The following is a 22,875-nucleotide window of genomic DNA, read 5'->3' as shown; positions in this document are numbered from 1 at the left end:
CATTCTGACTGCATTCCTTTAAGTGAAGGCAGAGTAGCGGGATCCAATCAGAATATTTAGCAGCAATCCAAAGAAGCAAATTTCCAGAGAGGGTTTTGAAGTATTACATCTAAAGAGATTTTGTAAATGAGAGCTCAGTATCTCTTCACAGACCCCAGTAATTCATTCCCACCACTTTGATTGCATCAGATAATGTTGGAATGTTTCAAGCCTGGTGTTCATAGAAGTAAATCTGCTTTTTTTTTTTTTTTTGCTTTTTTTTTAAGAGAACCATGCACATATCTTCAATGTTCATTTCTTCTCTGTTGCAGCAAAGCATTTTAAAATTGCATAGTTCTTTTTCATGTTTAATCCTATCTAAATTCTCTTCCACTTTGATTTATTTTAGCAAAATCAATTATGTGATAATACTGTGTGTGATTTTTGGTGTTATAAAACCAATTTTACTATTCTTCAATCACTTCAATGCTTTCCAAAATGTATTGCTGTACTAAATGAATAGTACTCCTTCTCTCTGTCCAGTCTCTGTCCACTTTGGGTATATATGCACGATTCTCAAGTTACTTCCCTCATTAGTCTGCCACAAGTTAGACCAGCCTCAAACCAGTCACAGGTTAATGGAATAACAATCAAGTGCTGGAAAGAGGTTGTCATGTTCATGCATAGCACTTAAGGGTACATGCCTCCAGGTTCATAGTACTAGAGAAAACTACAACACTCCACAAATGTCTTCAAATGATATTCTGGAAGAATTCATCTGTTCCTTAAGGCACTTGCCCACACGTGACTTAGAAGAAGTATAGATTTTAGGAGGGAAAGAGTTTGGCGAAAGAACCAGGAAGTCAGTCTCTATGTGCATAACTATTAGTATGTTAACTACAACTGCAGCATCTATGTATATAGTTATGTTAATAAAGAGCTATTTTAGTTTTTAAAACATGGTGTTCTTATTACGCAACACAGGGTACATGAAACAGTGCCAAAGTAAAAGGAAATACAGTGAAGGAGAAAATAAAGCAACACTTAAAAAGAGCAAATAGGCAGCACGAAGGGACTCAGACTCCCAGGAATAAACGTAAGAAATGCCATAATGGGACAGACCAGTGGTTCATCTAGCCCATTATTCTGTCTGACAATGGCAAGTAGTTACTCATTACCTGTCATACCCTCCTTGGCATTAACTGTCATTGGTTTAGGATGACTGTTCTGTTTAATAGCTCTCAATTGACCTGTTCATGAATTGGTGTAATCTTTCTTTTTAACCTGGCTTTACTATCTGTCTCTGCACTCGTCTGTGGCAATGAGTTCTACAAGTTAACTATGAGCTGTGTAAAAAGTATTTCTTGTTTGTTTCAAATCTGCCTCCTCATAATTTTAGTAGGTGCCCCACTAGGCCTTGTATTGGTGAATCAGAGCTAGGACTTGGTGAATAACAGTTCTCTATTCAATTTATTCATAACCTTCATGATTTTATAGACCTCTATTCTATTCTCCCACAACTGTCTTCTTTTCTAACTGAGGAGTCCTAGCCTTCTCACTTCCTGTAGCTCTGGCATCTGCTCCATCATCTTTGTTGCTCTTCTCTATATCTTTTACAAGATCCACAACATCCCGTTATTCTTCATTATATAATTTTATTCTACTAATTTTCCATGGATAGAAATGAGACCCATTGGTCTATAGCTCCCAAGTCCACCTCTGGAATCCTTTTTGAAAATGGATATAATGTTGGCAAGCCACTAGTCTTCTAGCTTAGAGGCCATTTGTAACAAATGCTAAATTTTTGGACCCAAACCCTTGAACAAGCATAGTAGCAGCAGAAGCAAGAATTTCATTTGTATATAGAATTGACCCTGGGGATAAAAATGAGAAAATAAAGCTTCTTTTCTTTTCCATTATCTTACTGGGAAAAAGGTTGCTACATGAATAAGGGGCTCTTGCCAATTTTAATGCCTGTAAAAATGCAGACACTCACAAAAGCATTGAACAGTGTTGTGACTGCACTCTGAATGAGACTGTAGAGATATTTAGGGTTTCTATTCAACACACGTAAGAAGTGGGAATAAATTCCTACATTACAGACCTGAGGAACATGGTACCCATATATGACTTCAGAGACTTTAAAGATTCCTTATTTTTAAGGGTACATGGCTACTGCAATGATGTAAATACCATGTGCAAATGTGGAGAAAACTTTTAGGCTATAGAACACCTACTGGCCTGCCCATGTGTATGAGAGCCATGCACCAAAGAGGACCTCATCAAGGTAATAGTATGTGGCCATTTTTTTACTCAAATTTGAATCTGGTAATAGGACATGAGAAGGAGGAGGAGCAGGAGCAGGAGGAGAAGGGGAAGGGGAAGGGGAAGGGAGAGGAGAGGCATGAGGAAGAGTAGTAGAAGTGTCCATGTACTGTTCCAGAAACTGTGCACAACTATGAAAATCCTATAAACCCCTGAACAAGTTCCCCAGCCACAAAACAGCCATCAGAGGAACAACACCAACACCTTATAACATTCTAACCTCAGACTTGATAAAACTGAAAGCAACAACCAACCCACAAATTATCAATCTCTCCACACACATGCTTACCAAAACTGAAAAATCTGTTCTTTCTAAAGGCCTAAATTTCTGTGCAGAAAAATACCCTACTAAAATACTTCAATGTGGAGAACTAGAGGAATTCTTCTGATGCCTCCACCTCAAGAAATATTTCCATGACAAAACTGAATCCAGTCCCAACAACTACTCATCCTCTGACAATATTCAGGAAAAGATTAACCCCCAAACCCCCCAAAACCCAACAGATTGGACACCTCACAGTGGATGAAACCCTAACCTTGACTGCTACATTGACTGCTTCAGGGAAAGAATGAACAATGAAATAATCAGCAACACATGTCACCATAAAACCTCTCTCTACCAGAGAAAAAGGCCATAGAATCTCTAAGATCTAACCACCAAATAGTAATAAAACTAGCAGATAAAGGAAGAGCCATAGTCATCCTAAACTGTGAAGACTACATAAAGGAAGCCAACAGACAACTCTCTGACATCACCTACTACAAAGAACTACAAGAAGATCCTACTCCCCATTTCAACAAGAAACTCAACAATACCATCAAATTATTTCCATCAGGACTACAAGAAAAACTGCAGACCTTGATCCCCCCACTACCTAACCTGGGGACTTTTTACATGCTCCCTAAAATCCACAAACAAGGGAAACCTGGCAGACCTATCATATCCAACCATGGGACCCTGAGGAAATATCAGGTTTCATTGAATCAATCCTAAAACCACTCATCAGCCACAGAGCAAGTGTTGTCCAAGACTTTCTACAGAAACTTAAAAACACAGACCACCTTCCCAGCAACATCCTCCTAGCCACCATGGATGTTACCAGCCTATATACCAACATCCCACACTAGGATGGCATCCAAGCCTGCCTTACATTTCTACAGGAGCAAGATTACAACTCAGAGTACAGCCCCAAAGATATCATTGACCTTTTACACTTCATCCTCACACACAACAATTTCACTTTTAATGACCCACACTTCCTCCAGACGATGGGCACCAAAATGGCCCCACAGTATGCCAACCTTTTTATGAGCCACCTGGAAAAAGACTTCCTCAAGAACTGCACCATCAAACCCTTGCTATCCTTAAGATATATCGATGACATCTTCATCATTTGGACTGAAAACCTACAATCTGTAATTGAGTTCCACCAGAAATTCAACAATCACCATCCCTCCATCCAACTTTCTCTAGACTACTCCAGCACCAATATCTCCTTTTTAGACATGATGATCAGTATCCAGAATGATAAATTACAGACCACATTATACAAGAAACCCACAAACCAACATACATATCTGCACAGAACCAGCAATCACCCAAAACACACCAAAAAAACTGTGATATACAGCCAAGCCCTCAGATACCACTGAATTTGCACTGAAGAGAACACCCGTGATTGCCACCTCACCAATCTTAAAAAGGCTTTCATCCAACAAGGACACTCCTCCAGAGAGATAGATCACACGTTTGAAAGTGTGATCTGGATACCATGTGAAGAACTCCTGCAGTACAGAAGAAAACTCCCACAAATCGAACACCACTGGTTGTGACATATCACCCCTCTCCTGAACTTGTGTGGAAAATCGTCAAACAATTGCAACTCATACTAGAAAGAGACCCTATTTTTAAAGAGATCTTCCCAGAGCCACCCATCCTAGCCTTCAAACAAGCACCAAACCTTGCTAACCTCATCACCAGAAGCAAACTTCCTCAGACCCAGAACACACCAAATGGATCCAGACCATGCCATGACAAGAAATGCAAAACCTGCCAACACATCTCCACTACCCCCACAATTACTACAGCCCACAACAGAGCCATCAGCATTCCTGGATCTTACAGCTGCACCTCCAGAAATGTAATATATCTCATCCAATGCACCAAATGTCCTGATGGAAAATACGTAGGAGAGACCATACAACAACTGCACACCAGAATGAACGCACACCAGAATCTTTCAAAGATAGGAATACCCAATTACCTGTGGGGGCACATTTCTCACAAGAAAACCACTCTCTCTCTAATCTCCCAGTCCTGATCCTCAAAGGAAACTTACAAAACACTTCCCAGAGACGAGCCTATGAACTCCACTTCATCAACCTCCTGGATACTGAAAATCATGGACTAAATATAGACATTGGATTTATGACACATTATAACCTGCCTGACAGCTGACTCCCCAGGTATCTCTCCACTATTCATCCCCCTTCTCTCCAATCCCCCACCCCCAGCCTGTCTCTCACCCACTGACTCCTCAATCTAAATTTTCACTGACTGTCTGTCTTGTATGCATACCAGCCCAGCCTCTGGCTTCCTTACTTTTCATTCCATCCAGGAAGAGCACACGCCAGCTGCTGAAACTTCCTTAGCTTGACGAAGGATTTTTGAACTGGAAAGCTTGCTTAATAATTGTTTTCCAACTATTGAGTTGGCCTAATAAAAGATATCAGATTCACCCAAAGAACCTTGTCTGTAAACCCCTGAGACATTTAACACGATGCAGCAGAAGAATGGTCAGATACATAAGAAAGTTAAAAAAAAAAAAGAGTAAAGAAATCGTAAGTGGGGCACCAGTTTTCATCTACTAGAGCCCTGTGGAGCAGCAGAACTATTTTGATAGGAACTGGAAGGAAGCCTAGAATAAGCCAGAAGCCCTTTTCTTTGTGGGTCTAGACTTGAGAGGGGTAGAGAAGGAATATTTGCAGAAAGCAAAGGCGCTATAGACTATATTCTTTGGAATGCAAGTATTCTATTATTTCACCTTTGGGCATAAGATGGACATTCGGTCTCATCACAAATCACTGGAATGGATCACGGAGAAGTTACTACTGTGTGCCCCTAAACATCTTTGTTAAACACAGAATCATAGAATCATAGAAGGAGGGTCGGAAGGGACCTTGTAAATCTTTAAGTCTGACCCCCTGCCTGGGCAGGAGAAAAAACGGGGCCCAAATGATCCCAGCTAGGTAGGCATCAAGCCTCCTCTTAAAGACCCCCAGGGTAGGAGCCAGCACCACTTCCCTTGGAAGTGGGTTCCAGATCCTAGCCGCCCTGACTGTGAAGTAGTTCTTACGGATGTCTAATCTAAACCTACTCTCCAACAACTTGTGGCCGTTATTCCCTGTTACGCCAGGGGACGCTAGGGGAAACAAGGTCTCTCCCAAATCCACTAATGACTCCAAGATCCCTTTCTGCCTCCGTACTCTCACGAAGGCAGTTTCCCATCTTATAAGTGTGCTGCTGGTTACTACTGCCCAAGTGCAGCACCCTGCACTTGTCAGTATTGAAGCGCATCCTGTTTTCGCTAGCCCACTCCTGTAACCTATCCAGGTCTTGCTGCAGTCTTTCCCTCCCTACTAGTGTGTTCACCTCACCCCAAAGTTTGGTATCATCAGCGAATTTAAACAGGTTGCTTTTCACTCCGTCGTCCAAATAGCTGATAAAGAAATTGAACAGTGCGGGTCCACTACCCACTTGACTATGACCCGTCCACCACCACCCTCTGAGTGCGACCCTTCAGCCAATCTGCAATCCATCTGACTGTGTAAGCATCAATGCCACAGTCGCCCAATTTTTTAATGAGGATGGGGTGGGAGACAATGTCAAAGGCCTTGCTGAAGTCCAGAAAGACTACATCCACAGCAACACCTGCATCCAATGCTTTTGTGACCTGATCCTAAAAGGCAATCAGGTTGGTCTGACATGATCTGCCCCTAATGAACCTGTTCTCGTTGCCCATGAACATCATCTCTGAGGCCGGCCCATCGCAGATGTGCTCCATGATGATCTTCTCAAAGAGTTTCCCTAGGATAGAGGTAAGATTGACGGGCCTATAGTTGCCCGGGCCCTCCCTCCCACATTGGCTATCCTCCAATCATCTGGCACCTGGCCCAAGCACCACTAGCACTCGTAAAGCCATGTCAAGGGCCCTGCAATAACCCCTGCTAGCTCCCACAACACCCTGGGGTGGAGAGCATCTGGACCCGCTGATTTGAACACGTCCAGCCCCTCCAGAAGCTCTGTAACCCGGTCCTCCCCAATATGAGGTCTGGAGGCATTCTGCGCGAGTCCGTCTTGCAGCACAGTAGGGAAGTCCCAGACCCTGCCCAAGGAAACAGAGGTGAAGAATTGGTTAAAGAGGTCTGCTTTCTCCTCTGGCGCAACCACCAGATTGCCCAGAGAATTTTGCAGGGGCCCCACTTCCTGGTGCTTTCTTCATCCTCCCTATATATTTGAAAAAGGACTTTTTATTATCTTTGATTTTGGAGGCAAGTCCTAGCTCTATGTCTGCCTTAGCTCTCCTGACAGCCCCCCTATAGGCCCGAGCAGAGGGGGTATACTCCTCTTTGGAGATAGCAACCCCCCTTCCACCAGTTGTATGCCATCTTTTTGGCAATCAGGCATTCCCGTACACCCTTGGTGAGCCAGGGGGGCTTTTGGGCACTCCTGCCCCTCTTGCTTCTTGTTAGGATGGTCACCCCTTGGGCCCTGAGTATCGTCTCCTTAAGGAACGACCACTCATCTTGGGCACTGAGCTCCCCTGCTCTTGAGAATGCCAGCGCCTCTCCCACTAATCTCAACTCATTGAAGCTTGCCCTCCTGAAGTCTAGGGCTACTGCCTTGCTGCAGGCCCTTGACACCCTGCACTGGATGGTGAATTCCAGCCAGCGATGATCGCTATCACCCAGGTGGTCAAGGACCTGGAGGCCCCTTACCAGGTCATCCTGTGGCCAGGACCAGGTCCAACAGGGCATTTCCTCTGGTGGGACTGTGCACCTCCTGAATTAAGTGGAGGTCCTGTATCTCATCCAGGAACCTCCTGGAACAGTTCGACCTGGCTGACTGTTCCTCCCAGCAGATGTCTGGGTAATTTAAGTCACCCATGACAACTACATCCCTTACCTTAAGTGCCTATGCAAGCTGGCCCGAAAATTCCCAGTCTAGCTCCTCCCCTTGGTTGGGGGGTCTGTAGTAGACCCCCACCGTTAGATCCCTCTCCCCAGAGAACAGGTTCATTAGGGGCAGATCATGTCAGACCAACCTGATTGCCTTTTAGGATCAGGTCACAAAAGCATTGGATGCAGGTGTTGCTGTGGATGTAGTCTTTCTGGACTTCAGCAAGGCCTTTGACATTGTCAATCTTGACATAGAGCGCCACACCCCGACCTTTCCTTCCTTCTCTATCCCGCCTGTAAAGCCTATAGCCCCTAATGGTAACATGTATTAAAGGGTTCCAAAACTATTTGGTGAGGAAAGTGTACTTTTCAGGAAAGTCTCAGATGGAGACCAATTCATTGAATAGGAATGGCCAACCTGTGCCATGGGTTTCACAAGTGGCACAGACAGCATCTCTGTGTAGCATGCAGAAGAGTAGAGGAGGAAGAACAGGCAGTACAGTGGCAGATAGGACAGGAAGCAGAATGCAAAGCAGAAGATCAGGCAGAGAATAGAAAGTAGAGCAGCAATCTGGGCAGGGGAAGAGGATCACAGTGACATTTTTAGGAGAGTGTGGGGCTAATTTGCGGTACACCTAGAGTCTAGCATACCTTTCAAGTGTGCAACATGAGTGGCTCCATGGAACAAGAGACAAGTTTTAACCAGCATCTTTATGTCTCTGAAGAAAGACCCCAGACAAGTCAACAAAACATGGAATACAACGGGGCATAGGGAACACATAAGTGCTGCCAGTTGGGGGGGGGGGGCGGTGTACAACTCCACGCTGTCACTGCCACCTTTGTTGCTGCTGGGTACTGGGTCCAGCTGAGCTGCAGCCCCTTGCCCTACCTTTGGCACAGAAATTGCATTGCCACTGCCATCCCCACTGCTACTGAGCCCTGGCTTCAGCCAAGCCGAAGCCACATACCCCATGCCCCACTGTCAGTGCAGAAATATGGGGGAGCACATGACCCACCATGCTCCCCTGATGCTTCACCAATGCAATGGGGTATGTTGCTCAGTAAAAATATTTGTATTCTAGCATTGGCCTTATCAACTAATACTGGAGCTCCTATTATCTAACTTTTAGCTAGCATAGACATCATGAGATGGATATGTGCTTATCATATGAAGATAGAGGTGTATCTGACATCAACCAGTGAGCATGGGCACTGAGTACCCTCAGGAAGAGGATAGGGTGACCGCATTTGTCCCAGATTCCCAGTATCATGCAAGGATCTGCATTTTTCATTCACCCTGGAAAAATGTGGGAAATGACAGGTTTCCCTTTGCAGGTTGGCAGAATTCTAGTGTGGGGAGGGGCAGGGCAGATCAAGGCCTCCATGGTGAGGGAACAAATGGGGCAGGGGTTGGATCTGAGGGCACTGCCCAGCCAAGGTGGTACATGGGGTCTGGGGCTGGAGTGGGGAGTGGGACAGAGCCATGGGCAGCTCATCCAGGGGGTGGGAGCAGGGGGGTGGCTCCCCGCTGCTGTGTGCACTACCAGAGAGGGGGGCATGGGGGAGGGGCTTGTGGGGAAGCTTAATCAATCCTGCTTCCGCATAGCGATTACCTCGCTCCAGCAGCCTCCCACACTTCATGCATCAACATCTTAATGCTTAAAAATGGCAGTGGGGCACTTTATCGAAAGCTCATTTGACAAACTTTAGATATAGCACCCCTGCCACCATTTGAAGCATGGGGATGCTGATACACAAGATGTTCTGGGCACTTTAATTAGAGCAGCTCTCAGAGATGCTGTAATTAAAGCATCCCCTCCCCCACCCCCCTCCCCGACTCATGTATAAATGCCCTTAGTGCCCATTCAGATAGCACTGAAAAAATCAATTGACTTCATGGCTCATTATCATTTCCCTTATTCTTGCTAATCTCTCTCTACTCCTCGGATGTTAATAACACTATATTTTTTAATGGCTATGATGTACTGCTATTCAAACTATCCTTTCTTCTGCAATTTTGTCTGTTAGCGATTCCTAGTAATGCCTCTCTTTTATTTCACAGGTCTGAAGACTGTTCTTAGCTAAAAACCTTAACTTAGGTGTGGTAATACTAACTCAGGTGTAGAAATGACTGATTAAATTATTGGATGCACTTGAGACATGCTCAAGAAGGCTAGATTTTTGTTTTATTAATCTGAATAGTGGACAAACATTTAATTATAAAGCCTACAGGACTAATGACACAATAACTTTCGACTATTTTTTCCTAGTTTGTTGTGTTTAACTTTATATATATAATCTAGCAAAGCAGTACGTGTTCCAATAATTATATTTGTTTTTGCTTTGATCTTAAACTGAATAATATAGTGCTAGCCCCCTACCATAATGAAAAAGGCTGTAGTTTCTCTTTAGCTGGAGGAAAATAAAGGGTTCTATTATATGTGACAATGTGCCAAACCATCTGCACCCCCTTATCAAAATCCTAATGAGGACAGCAGAAGAGTTAGAGGGAAACTGTAAAGTAGCTGAGCTCTAAGAGGAAGTTTAGTTGATATTCATGCAGTAATTTTGATCCAAATGTTGTATTCTTTTACATTCTGGTAACCCTAGAAGTGAGTAGTTATTCCACATACAGATCATGGCTTAAGTTAGAGCAGCAATTCTATTATTCTGAATATTTAAGACTGAAAAAGCACGCTTTACAGTTGCTGAGGTATTTTCCTTTTGTAAATCAATGACATCTACCTGCTAATAATTTTTCCTTTTGTAAACCAATGCTATCTGAAGAATACTGTGATCTTAAGGTCAGGAATATAAATGCTGGGTTAAGTCACTTGCGAGCAATTAGTGTACAAGTACACAGACATAAATATTAGGACTGTGCGAAGCTTTGGGTGTTGATTTGATTTGGAGGAGATTTGGTGGCCAAATCTCCAAATCCAAATCAAATCAGGGGACCAATTAAAAGGTCTGAATCAATTTGAATCTCCCCAAATCAGAGAGCTTTGATGATTCGGGCAGTCCCTGCCCACCAGCTGCACCTGGACTCCATGGTGGTAAGCAGGGGGCGGGGGAGGGGAGGCTGGAGGAGGGGTGTGGGGACCATGGGGAGAGCCCTGCCAGGCCCCATCCCCTGCCTGCTCCCCCAGCCCCTCTTTGTGCCCCCGACACCCACCCACTCTCCCAGCAGTCCCCATGGCTGCCCTGCCCGAACCTAGCTCCTGGTTTTTTTAAAAAAGCCCCCACTCACTGGCTGCTGCCAGGTGGGGAGGACTGATCCCCACTGCTTCCCACTTCCCCATGCTTCATGGGGGTTCTGCCATGAGACCCTGACCTCTGCCCATTCTCCTAGCCCCCCTCATGGCTGCCCCACCTGCCCCAGCTCCCGGCCCTTTAAAAAAAACCCCAAACAAACCCATGCTCACTGGCTGCTGCACCAGTCTTGGGGCTTCTGTGGCTCATGACAGAGGCCCCCAAGCAGCACGGGGTAGTGGGGGGCAGCGGGGATCATCCCTCACCTGGCAGCAGTTGGTGAGTCAGGGCTTTTTTTTTTTTTTTTAAGGGCTGGGAGCTGGGGTGGGTGGGAGAGCAGGCAGGAATTAGAGGGCTCGTGACAGAACGCACCACATAGCGTGGGGCAACAGGGGGCAGCAGGGATTGGCGCCCCCTGCTTGGCAGTATCCAGTGAGTCAGGGCTTTTTTTTTTTCAAAAAGCCAGGACCTGTGGCCGGGCAAGGCTGGGAGACTGGGCTGGGAGAATCTGTGCAATTCAGAGATTCGGCAGCAGCTGGATCTCCAAATCAGATTCTGCCAAATCGACTTGGAACAGTGATTCAAGTCACCTAATCCAATCACTGGTTCCTGAATCTGCCAAATCCAAAGTGAATACTAGCTGCTTCACACAAGCCTAATAAATATTATATATGCTGTTGTATGCAAGGTATTAAGAAAAGAGTATCAATCTGCTCAAAAGCAGCAACATGTTTTACATCTGCCTGTGTTAAAGAATAGGTACCGGATTCTGTCCCATCTATGGGATGTCTAAGCGAACTTAAGCACCTAAGAGCAGTTCTTTTTCACCCAGCTCAGGTCCTTAAAAATTCATTAATGTACTTATTTTTGCAACACACTGTCATCCAGTAGTGAAAGGTGGTGGGGTTAGGGACGGTGGCAAGCAGAGCACCAACTTTACACACTGATTCATCAGGGATTGCAGAATGACAGCCACAGGGAGCCTACACAACCACTGCAGGCAATAATAATCCAGGCCACAACTGTATCAGCCACCAACAGAAGGTGGTATGGGATTCTGTCATCTTTCCCTTAAAGATGGGTTACAAAAAAGACAGTGAGGAAGAGAAGGACCCACCCACCTTTTGCAGTAACTGTTTTTCAGGGACTGAACAGAGTAAAATAGTCACACATAGTCACTTAAGGCCCTTATGTGTCTGATAGGTAAAAAAGAATCTGGTCCAAGGCGTTCATTTTAAAAGAATTTTAATGAATGCATCTAAGAATAACTTAGATAATAACACCTGATGGATGGATATGTTAGAAAGAGGAACTATTTTCTTTTAGTGGTTCATTAGACATGTAGAATATTGGATATTCCAGAAATATTCCAATGAACATTTTAGATTCATTCCCATTTTAAATAATCTGCAGAATACATGAACTTTCACATTTTCCCTGCAGTGTCTCTATCATTTTGGAGTTCATCATATGAATAGCTTCACATGCAGTGACATAGGCACTTTGAAAGTTATGCTCTCATATTCCCTTTCTGGCTTCCTAAGCTTATTCACTTTTGCCAGCTTCTATGACAGGCACCCAGTTAACTTATGTGGGCAGGTCTATACAAGATGCTTAATGAACAGTAGAAGTAGTCTAAAAACAGTATTAGACTACAGTAGAAGTAGTCTACTGTTCATTAAGTGTCACAAAAAGACTGTGCACCTTTGCTACTGCACAGTAGTGCTGGCTACTATATATTTATGTAGTACCTCATTTTAGAGGTACTAAATGTCCAGTAGCAAAGGCACATTAATGCAAGTGTAGATGCACCTAGTATGACTTAATAAGATGACCTAAGACACCTGACTTTATTGTTTGTGCTTTGGGAACTACTGAATGGAGCTTCTGTACTTGGTGAGGAAGAACAACTAAGAATCAGAAGATTTAAGTGAGCACCAAGCTCCGTTAAAAACATAGGCGACTGGTAGGGGTGTACAGGGGGCACATAACCACCACGACAGGCTGTCCCCTGCCACCAACACCATCGGTGGCTTCTGGGGGTGCCTGTCCCCCACCTCCAGACTCAGGAGGCACCAGTCACCTATGGTTAAAATATTCACACGTTTTTGTTGTTATTTTTAGAATATTTTTGTGTGCCAGTGAAATGCTATGTTTGTAGAAATAATTTTCAGTCTAGGTTACTAAAGCCCTCTGTTTCACAGATGCAGTCATCTATGTATTAGTGCTAGGATTTCTGATGGAGCCTGAGGGAGTTAGGAACCCAATACAGTTCAGCCAGTTTGCTCACATAGACACAAAGATGAGCGTATGGTTGAAATAATCTTCCATTTGTTTATGCTGTAGGCATAAAAAGTAAGGATGGATTTTGAAACATTGCCTTTATATGTCTCTTAACGGGATTTCTTCTATAAAGTTATAAAAGGAATTATTAAAATAATCTGCATTAAGATAGGCTGTTGTTTCCATAAATAAAGGGGGGGGAAGTATATTTTGTTCTTTTATGCTTGAAAGACTTTGATTTTAGATTAAAAAAGCATAAAGAAAGAACCAAAACAAAAAGCCTGTGAGAGTGTTTGTGAGTGTATATACCAAGTGTCATCAACTCTGTTTCATTAGGTGACTAGCAGTGTCTCCGGAAAGTCTGTCTTTGGTCCCTGGAGTATTTTGTGTCTGGTAGAAATTAGAGCAATCTCAACCTGCACTAACTTAGCAGATGAAAAATAGAGTTAATGGAAAGATGAACTTTACACAGGGCTAAATAGAGACTGGCATGCTGAGAGTAGTGCCCTGTATAAAACTTGGGAGACATGAATATAAATTCCAAGAGACACCAGGAATTGACTTTACGTGCATATGGCTGATATGCCAAATACAATTACTGCATGTCTGTTCTATTACTAAAGGGCCAGTTTAGCTTTAGAAACATGGATTCTTCTCATGTTGTTATCTTCTGTGAAATATTAGAAGTATGGTGGCAGCAGTCTCTCTAGTGGGAGCCTCAGCAAGAAAGAGAATTAAATTAACAAATAAATAAAGCAACCCTTGGAAAGAGAGCAAACAGGCATCATAGAGGAATTCAGACCACCAGAAATCATAGATTCTGTACAGTGTACTTTCAACAAGAATAAAAACAGCGGCAGCAAGAAATGAGTCTCTATACATAACTGACCCTTGGGGATAAAGATGAGAAAATGAAAGGAAAGCCTTTGTTTTAAATCATTTGGGGAAAAGGATGAGAAGCTAGAGTTGCCAGGATTAATGTCCAAAACACTGAAACAACTTAAGAAAGCATTTGAAAAATATGATGATGCCAGGCAGAATGAGACTGTACAAGGATATTGTCTTCTGTTTGAACCCCAGAAACAGAAAGACGAACAGACACACTATAGAGCTGGGAATTCTGCCATCCTTCTGTAACACTGGAGACAAAAGATTCCTTCATTAGAGACAGGAGAGTATGCAGGACATGAGTCCAGATTACAAGAAAGGTTATAGAGAACCAAAGACAGTTCCATTGTTTTAAAATGGATCAAAATTATTACAGTCGCTAGGTGCTGAATAAGTATCCAGGCCAAGCTAAAGGACCCCAGGAAGCTGGACAGAAACAAACCATCACAAAGACCAAGGAGCAAGCCAGCTTCAGTCATCAGCTGGCTTAACATAGGAGAGTGAACAAATGAGGTAACCACTGTAGGGCGCCTGTACATGAGCCAGGAGGCTGTTTTGCCACACTGTATTTACAGCGCGTCAGAGCCGACTCAATTAATGGAGTCTACTGGAGCATGGTAATTACCACACTCCAGCCAGCCTCCATGTCTCATGCATCAGCATCCCCACATATCAAAATGGAGGTGGGGGTGCTTTAACTAAAGCTTGTTCAACAAGCTTTAGATAAAGCACCCCTGCTGCCATTGTGAAGTGCAGGGATGCTGATATATGAGATGCTCCAGAAACTTTACTTAGAGCAGCTCTCAACACCACTCTAATTTAAGCACCCCTCCCAGGGTCCCAGAGCACATGTAAAAATATCCCATAAGATCAGTACAGTCATACCCAATAGAATGAAAGCAGCAACGTGGTGGATGTAAGTAAGATTTCCCAGCCACAACAATAATAAAAACAAGAAGTGGGAAATCAGTTTGAAGATAAAGTAGGCTATGACAAGGGTTCTCAAAATGTGGGTTGCGACACCCCCCCCCCCCCGGGGGTTGTGAGCAACTTAAAAGGAGGCCATAAACTTCCCAGGGGGTATGTGCGGCAGCGCAGGGGAGCAGCGCGCAGCAGCAGCATGGAGTGGTGGTTGGTGGCGGTGGCTGCCACGCACAAGATCCCCGTCCCCCCGCTGCAGCCATCTAGCATTCAGGGTCGTGGCATCACGAAGTTTGAGAGCCCCTGGGCTATGAGATTTAACAGGCCACAATGGGTAGCAGAAAATGGCCATGTTCCCATTGCAGGCTACATACTAGGAAGGCCTTGGCCCAGCGAGTCAGAAAATTCTTACACAACTGAAATTAAAGGTAAAAATCTAACAATCTTCTTGGAATTTGTTGGGAAAAACACATTTGTAGAGACACAAGGAAGACACCACTGTGCACATGGCTAGAATGCTAGTTATGGTGGCTGCATCCATGTAAATAGTTCCCTGAATAAAGAACTAGTAGAGATTTAGAAACCTGGGGACCAATCATTTTATTATGCAGCACATGAAACACTGGCAGGCTGAAAAACAATGAATTCCTTTGGCTGACAAATTCAAACCTTGACTCATATCTTTGCTCACTTCGGGCTCATGCCTAGCCCTGTTAAAATCATTATAATAGCATGGAAAGGCTTTAAAGATTTTTTTTTTAAACAAAGTAATTGTTTTTGTGAGCAGAGTGGAAAGTCAGTAGTGAAAAAGGCTTATAAAATAAATATTGACAGATCTTCAGCTTCTACAGCTTCTGCAATAAGTGACATAAGGACAAGTTGACTTCTCTCTGCTTTTAATTATGGGAAAACACTGATAATCAGGGGTTCTCAGAAATAATTATTAGCATTTTAAAATACGGATTGACTAGGAAATTAATTTAAGTATATATATTTATAGATCAATAATTTTACTGCTAGTTTCTTCTCTGCCTTGAAGGTGATGAGCCTTATTTTTATTATCCAACAATAATTCTGTTTCTACCAAAATTGCCTCTTATTGAAATATTCTTTTCCATAGTGTTGACGGTATATAAGTAAAAGATAGAGAGTGAGCTGGTGGGAATGGGAAGATTGGGTATGGGAGGGGGGTGAAATTCTTATAGAAATTAATCATTAACATTTACTTTGATTGCTAAAGGAGATGACTGACATCAATTTTTTTTCCTTATGAGAAAGATCACCCTTTGGTTACTAGAGCTATAAGAAGAGATTATATCATTAGAAGGCAAGTCTCAGGGTAATGTCTGTGATTCCTTCACACTTAAATGGGTTTCTTGGAGTAATGCTACTGGCTTTCTTGAGATATGGTATAATCTTTTGCTGTTTAATTGAGTGCCTGAACTTCTTGGAACACAGGGTGGAATATTCAGCTGTAGTTTATCTAGATGCTTGTATCTTCATATTTGGTATGTTGCACTGAGTCTCCCTATACACAGGAAAAACAAGATTTGTTTCTTTGCTTGCTTTTGGCCTTTCTTTTAAATCAAATCTTTTTATAGATTTGTCATTGCAACTATTTGTTTCCTTTACTGCAGTTGTCTTGCAATTTATCCCATCATTACAAAATCTAAAACCACCACCATACAAAGATAGGTCTCCAAGATATTCTATTCTAAAGAGAGAGAAAGAGCAAATGAGAGAGAGAGATTTAATTGTGCTCAGCACCAGGAAATCTCTTTAAGGCTGAGACATTATGATTCCCAGCATTCATTATGATTGTTTTTCTTCTTTGTAAGCTGCTGCAGCTTTAAAAGAAAAAGATAGGAAATCATTCTTAAAATAGAGCTGGGTAATGTCACCTGAAAGTTACAAAATGTGTCCTAATGTAAATACGTGAATAATACACAGAAGGCTCAGATTTTCCTGCTGTTTCATTCCTATTTCCTTCTACCATTTTCTTATTGTTTTATTCCTATTTTATCCCCAAAATCAGTATTTTTGTTTTCTACTTATTCATCTACTATACAACAAGTTGAATCTTAGCCACGTATATATTAAGCAATGATTCATTGTTAGCATTAGTCAAGGCCAAAAAGCATAAATACATAATGTTGACCTTCGCCTGCTCTCATTTTAAATATGCATTTTTAAAATACTAGCTTTTTTGTAAGCACACTAGCTTTAGATACAGAAGGAATCCTATTATCACTTGGTCAAACAAATGAAAGATTACATTTTAAGTAACGCATTTAATCTAACAGATTTGTAGTAAAAGTTCTCATTCACCTGATCAGGATCAGTGGCATGTTTCTCTTCTCACCTAAGCCAGTATAAACTAAGACTACTAACTCTATTAAAGTCAGTGTATTTCTATCCTGATATAAAACTATTGTAAAGTGAAAGGAAAGCTTCTGGCATTTTGATTTTGAATGCTTGGGCACTTGAGGACCATGGTGAGGAATGTGGTACAAATCTCCCAGTGGAAGGATTGATTAGAGTACAAGAATCGCAGAGTCAGATAGTTACACTGCTACTTTTCATGGATGAATGCAACATGCACTGAAGCAAAAAGCAAGATAGGGAAGGATAAGCAGATACAAATAATAAAGGGATGGGTAAGATTGCTGTAAATTCATTTTCAGTTGCCTTAAATATTTAACATAGGCTAATTACAGATATTAAAAAAGCCTGAGGCAGAATCAATCTAAATTATGCTGTTTTCTGTAAGTGGCATGGCTCAGGTTAGAATGGTAGTAAAGAGTATACATATATGATCTTTGGTGGGGGCTGCCTGCCCTGGCTGAGGCCCGCAGTTTCAGGGTGCTTCTGCATGCCTCCCAGCATGCCCCATGGACTCCCTGGGATGCTAGAGACCACCATGGGCAGCTGAACACCTATGCCACCTAACTGGCCACCAGGCACGGGGAAGCTCAACTCCCCCCTCCCCTGCCCTAGTACTCTGGACCCTGTAGCTGTGGTCCAAAACTGAGTTGCAGCACTGCACAGGGTACCTGCTGACAGTAGTTGTGCTGCGGAGGTCACAGAGGTGCCTCTGTGCAGGCCCACTTCCAATGTTCTGCCATCCTAACCCACCAGAAGCAATTTGCCTGCACTGACTTCTGCTTGAGTGGAAGGGGGTCCATGGCACTTGATCTTCCAGGCCACATCTCAGAGGCCAGAGACCAGGGTCAGGCTCCATGGTGCTGTGCCAGAGCATGGGGGTTTCTTGCTAGGTACGTGGGAGCCAGGGCCAGGATCCTTGGGGTTGTGTCTGAGCGCACGGGTTCTCCTGGGCTCAGTGTAAGGTGTGTGTGTACATCATGTGATGCTTCATGATAGGGTGTGGGAGCACAGCCTGAGGACATGGGTGCCCAGGTCCTGAGGTTTGTGCAAGGGACACATAAGCCTCCTTTCCCATCTGCTGCCTGCCTGGGAGCAAGAGGCAGGGCTGGGAAGATGGACAGTGCTGACTTAGCTCTGGGAGAGCTCAAGGGCAGGGCCCTGTGTGTGCTTGACCAAAGCAGCTGAGCGTGGAATGAGTGCTAGTGCACCTCCATACAAGGTGGGGGAGGGGGTTACAGGTGGCCACAAAGGAGTCTGGGATGCTGGAGGACAGCAATCTAACTTGAATTAATAGGGAATCTGGTACAGAAGTACAATTCATTTGTCTAACTTAAATCAATTAGGATTGAGTGCACATTGAACCAGGTCTACTTAGACTTGGGCCTGCTGTTTTTAGATGGTCTGTGTGTACCAAACTTCTGTACACTTGTGGGTTTAGATCTATATCCAATCAGTCAGGGTGCCTATACATGAGCAAGGAGGGGAGGATGCATTAACATGCTGCAATTCCAGCATATCAGAGCAAACTCAATTAATTGAGTCTGCTGGAACATGGCAGCTACCACACTCCAGTAGCCTCCCATGTCTCATGTATCAGCATCCCTGTACTTCAAAATGGCAATGGGGGCACTTTATCTAAAGCTTATCACATGAGCTTTAGATAAAGTGCCCCCACCTCAACTTTGAAACATGAAGGTGCTGATACACAGGACGCTCTGGAAGCTTTAGAGTAAATTACAGCTCCCTCCCCCCCGCCCCCCCCACACACACTCCAAGAGCATATGTATAAGCATCCTTAGACTGATGTATGCCTAATGGAACCCATTGAACCTACTGAAGGGCAATAGGAGTTAGACTGAGGTCTTCAGATCAGATCCACAATGAAATACTCATTTTTTTTAGAAGTATGAGTATGTTTAATGGATGATCTTAAAGTAGGTTTGGTATAGTAATTAAGAAAGCAATACTGAGACAATGGAAATTTTTAACTAAATCGCAATATGTAACTTGCTTTAGCAGCATTTAGCCCAGGCTACTTGTACTATTTAGTTGGCATAAAAGAAAATGTTCATTTGATCAAGGAATAGTTGAGTTTGTTTCTGCCTAAGATTATTATTATTACCCTCCCCACAATTTGTTTTCATTTTCTGACATTTTTATATGTATATTATATGTATAAAATATACATATATATAAAATATACATATAAAACATACATATACAATTAGTTTTTAGACTAACAATAATGTGTATTCACCCACATATGTTTATGGAGAGAGAGAGAAAGAGAGAGAGAAAACAATCTCTATATTGCTTTTTGTTGTAGACTTTTATTCTTGCTAGAATTGAGTAATAATATTATTCCTTTAATTTTTCCAGTGATTATAAGTCAAAGTTTGGAAAGGAGATTTGATGAAGGATAAAATTTGGGCTAATTAAATTAAACAGGTATAATTCTACCATTTGCAAAAATTGTCAAGAAATCTCAGTCTCAGGCATTTTTCCTCTGTGCATGGCTAGTTATGTGGGACACCTCAGGTAGAATTATTTTATAAATACATGATTCACAGTAGCCTTGCCGGAAAGTTTTCCCCATCTACACATTTTTTATAGGATAGTAACTAAAAAACATGAGTGTTTGCCTATAGTGACAACCGTTATTGAATGACTCGGTTGTCAGAGCTATGAAAGTGCATATATTAGTATTTTTTATAGAAAAAAATGTTTAATCAAATATTGAATTAAGTCCTAATTGTTCAGGTTATCTAGGGAGGTCTCCTTTTTCTCTGCTTTCCATACCACCCATAAATCAAATCAGGTTTATTGGTCTCTTCTCCTGGACACATTCCTTTAACTTCAGCTTCTCCTGTCTGACCTCCTGCATGATCTCCTAGTACTATTTCAGCTGATTGCTGGATTACTATATTTAGTGGCTGGGATTTCCCATAAACTTCCATTGCAATCCGATTAGCTCAGAAGAAAGATATCCAAGTGGGAACGCACTAGAAGTAACTGGCCTCATGATAAATTCTTTTGCAGACAACTGATTGTCAGTTTATTGAAGATCCCTGAAGTATATTAGAAACCCATTATGAAGATTATTTATTCCTTTGGGAATCTCTGAAGTCATAAGCATTAATTACGATAATTAGACTCCTACTGCCAGGCCCTTCTCCCCCGGGAGCCACAGGGTAGAGCACCGTCTCCCACCAGGACTAAGGAGGACTCTGGGACCTCCTGCTCTGCCCAGTCAGGGGCATGGACCAAGGTGGTCAAGGGCCCTAAGGCCCGCCGCACCAAGGCCCCTCCCTCGCCGGAGCTTAGCAACAGGTTTGCACCTCTTGCAGCCCCAGCAGAGCCTGCTCAGTTGCCAGCTCCCGCAGGCAACCCAGGCTCAACCACAGCTACTGCCCCCACTCTCCCCAAGACAAAACAAAAGGTGTTGGTTGTGGGAGACTCCATCCTGCGGGGTACTGAGGGGGCAATCTGCCGCCCTGACCCCTTAGCCCGGGAAGTCTGCTGCTTCCCGGGGGCCCGCATCTGAGACATTGCGGAGAGGATCCCACAGCTCCTCCGGCCCACAGACCACTACCCCATGCTCCTTATTCACGTGGGCACCAATGACACGGCTCGGAGCACCCCCAGCCAGGTCATGAGGCACTACAGGGAACTGGGAGCGGGGCTTAGGGGTCTGGGAGCTCAGGTGGTGTTTTCGTCAATCCTCCCAGTCTCGGGCTATGGGCTGAAGAGGATCCACGCAGTGAACCAAAGACTGCGGAGCTGGTGTCATCACGAAGGCTTTGGCTTTCAAGAGTAAATTGGATGCTTATCTTGCTGGGATCCTATGACCCCAGCTGACTTCCTGCCCTTTGGCCAGGGGGCTGGACTCGATGATCTCCCGAGGTCCCTTCCAGCCCTAATGTCTATGAAATCTATGAAACCACAGCCCGCTCTTTGGTGAGAGAGGCAGCGAGCTGCTGGGAAGAGATGGCCTCCACCTCTCCCCCCTGGGGAGGAGGCTCTTCTCAGCCAGGCTGGCTGACCTGCTCCACCGGGCTTTAAACTAAGCCCGCTGGGGGGGACTACTGCCACTGCTGGCCCGCTGAGCAACCCTTGCAAAGCCAGCAGACCAAGGCACTTAAGGGATCCCACCCCTGCCCCAGCCCTGGCACACTCTGTGGGCAAGGCAAGAGCCCCCAAGGGGACACTTGCGTGCCTGTACACTAATGCCAGGAGCCTGGGCAACAAGCAGGAGGAGCTCATCCTCCTGCTCAGTGCAAAGAATTATGACGTCATTGGGATAATGGAGACCTGGTGGGACTCCACCCCTGACTGGACCACGGGTATAGAGGGCTATACCCTGTACAGGAGGGATCATGTTGACAAAAGGGGCGGGGGTGTAGCTCTCTTTGTGGAGGAAAGCTACATGTCCCTGCAAGCTGATGTTGGCGACCGGCATGGACAGCTAGAGACCCTCTGGGTAAAAATTTGTGGGGAATACAGCACAGGGGACACAACAGTCAGTCACTCAGAGTCCTGAGCTTGACCAGGAGTTCGCCCAGGAACTGACTGAGGCCGCTTGCTCCAGGACCTTGGTTGTCATGGGTGATTTCAATTACCTGGACATCTCGTGGGAAGATCACTCAGCTAAATCTGAGAGGTCGCAAAGCTTTCTCTCATGCGTGGATGACCTCTACCTGACTCAAGAAGTCTATGGGCCAACGAGAGGCAAAGCGCTGCTCGACCTGGTACTGGCTACGGGGGACGACCTAATCGGCGACCTAGTGATCGATGGGAAGCTAGGTGACAGCGACCACGAGCTGATCACCTTCACCATCCACCGTAAAGCTGGCAAGTCAGTCAGCAACACAGAAGTCCTTGACTTCAGAAAAGCCGACTTTGACAAGCTCAAGAGGCTTGTCAGTCAGGCCCTCAGGGACCATGACCCCAGGGAGATGGGAGTTCAAGAAGAGTGGTTGCTTCTCAAGGAAGCGATCCTCAATGCACAAGCCAAATCTATTCCAACATGGAGGAAAGGCAGCAAGAAGGCACAGCAGCGCTCCTGGCTCTCCAGGGACCTAGTGGACCTCCTGCGGCTAAAAAGGAAAGCCTACAAAGGATAGAGGATGGGATTCATCTCCAAGAAGGATTATTCTGTGCTGGTCTGGTCCTGCAGGGAGCAAACCAGGAAAGCCAAGGCTGCAACTCAACTCCAACTAGCTTCAAGCATCAAGGACAACAAAAAGTCCTTTTTCAGATATGTGGGGAGCTGGAGGAAAAGCAAGGGCAACATTGGACCCCTGCTAAACCAGATGGGGCAACTGACAACTGACGCCAGGAAAAAGCCAACCTATTAAATAGGTACTTTGCGTCAGTCTTTCATCAGTCACATGGGATGCCCATGCCTGCTATGGGACAGGGAGATCCAGGTGATGGGGATCCCCTACCCTCCATAAATGCTGACCTCGTGAAGGAACATCTTGAGAAGCTGGATACCTTCAAGTCAGCCGGCCATGACAATCTGCACCCCAGGGTACTCAAGGAGCTGGCGAGCGTCATAGCCCAGCCCCTGGCACGGATCTTTGAAAACTCCTGGCGCTCTGGTGTAGTGCCCGAAGACTGGAAGAAGGCCAATGTGGTGCCGATCTTCAAGAAAGGGTGGAG

The 22,875-nt window shown here is 44.3% G+C and overlaps 1 pseudogene; it reads left to right on the top strand.

The window, feature by feature from the left end:
- Window positions 1–3,199: 3,199 nt before the first annotated feature.
- Window positions 3,200–4,137, top strand: LOC149871616 (uncharacterized; annotated as a pseudogene).
- The last annotated feature ends 18,738 nt before the right edge of the window (window positions 4,138–22,875 follow it).

The sequence above is a fragment of the Crocodylus siamensis genome, chromosome 2 (genome assembly GCF_052110815.1).
Source record: "Crocodylus siamensis isolate JL-2025a chromosome 2, ASM5211081v1, whole genome shotgun sequence".
NCBI lineage: Eukaryota > Metazoa > Chordata > Crocodylia > Crocodylidae > Crocodylus > Crocodylus siamensis.
This window is presented reverse-complemented; position numbering and strand designations above follow the sequence as displayed.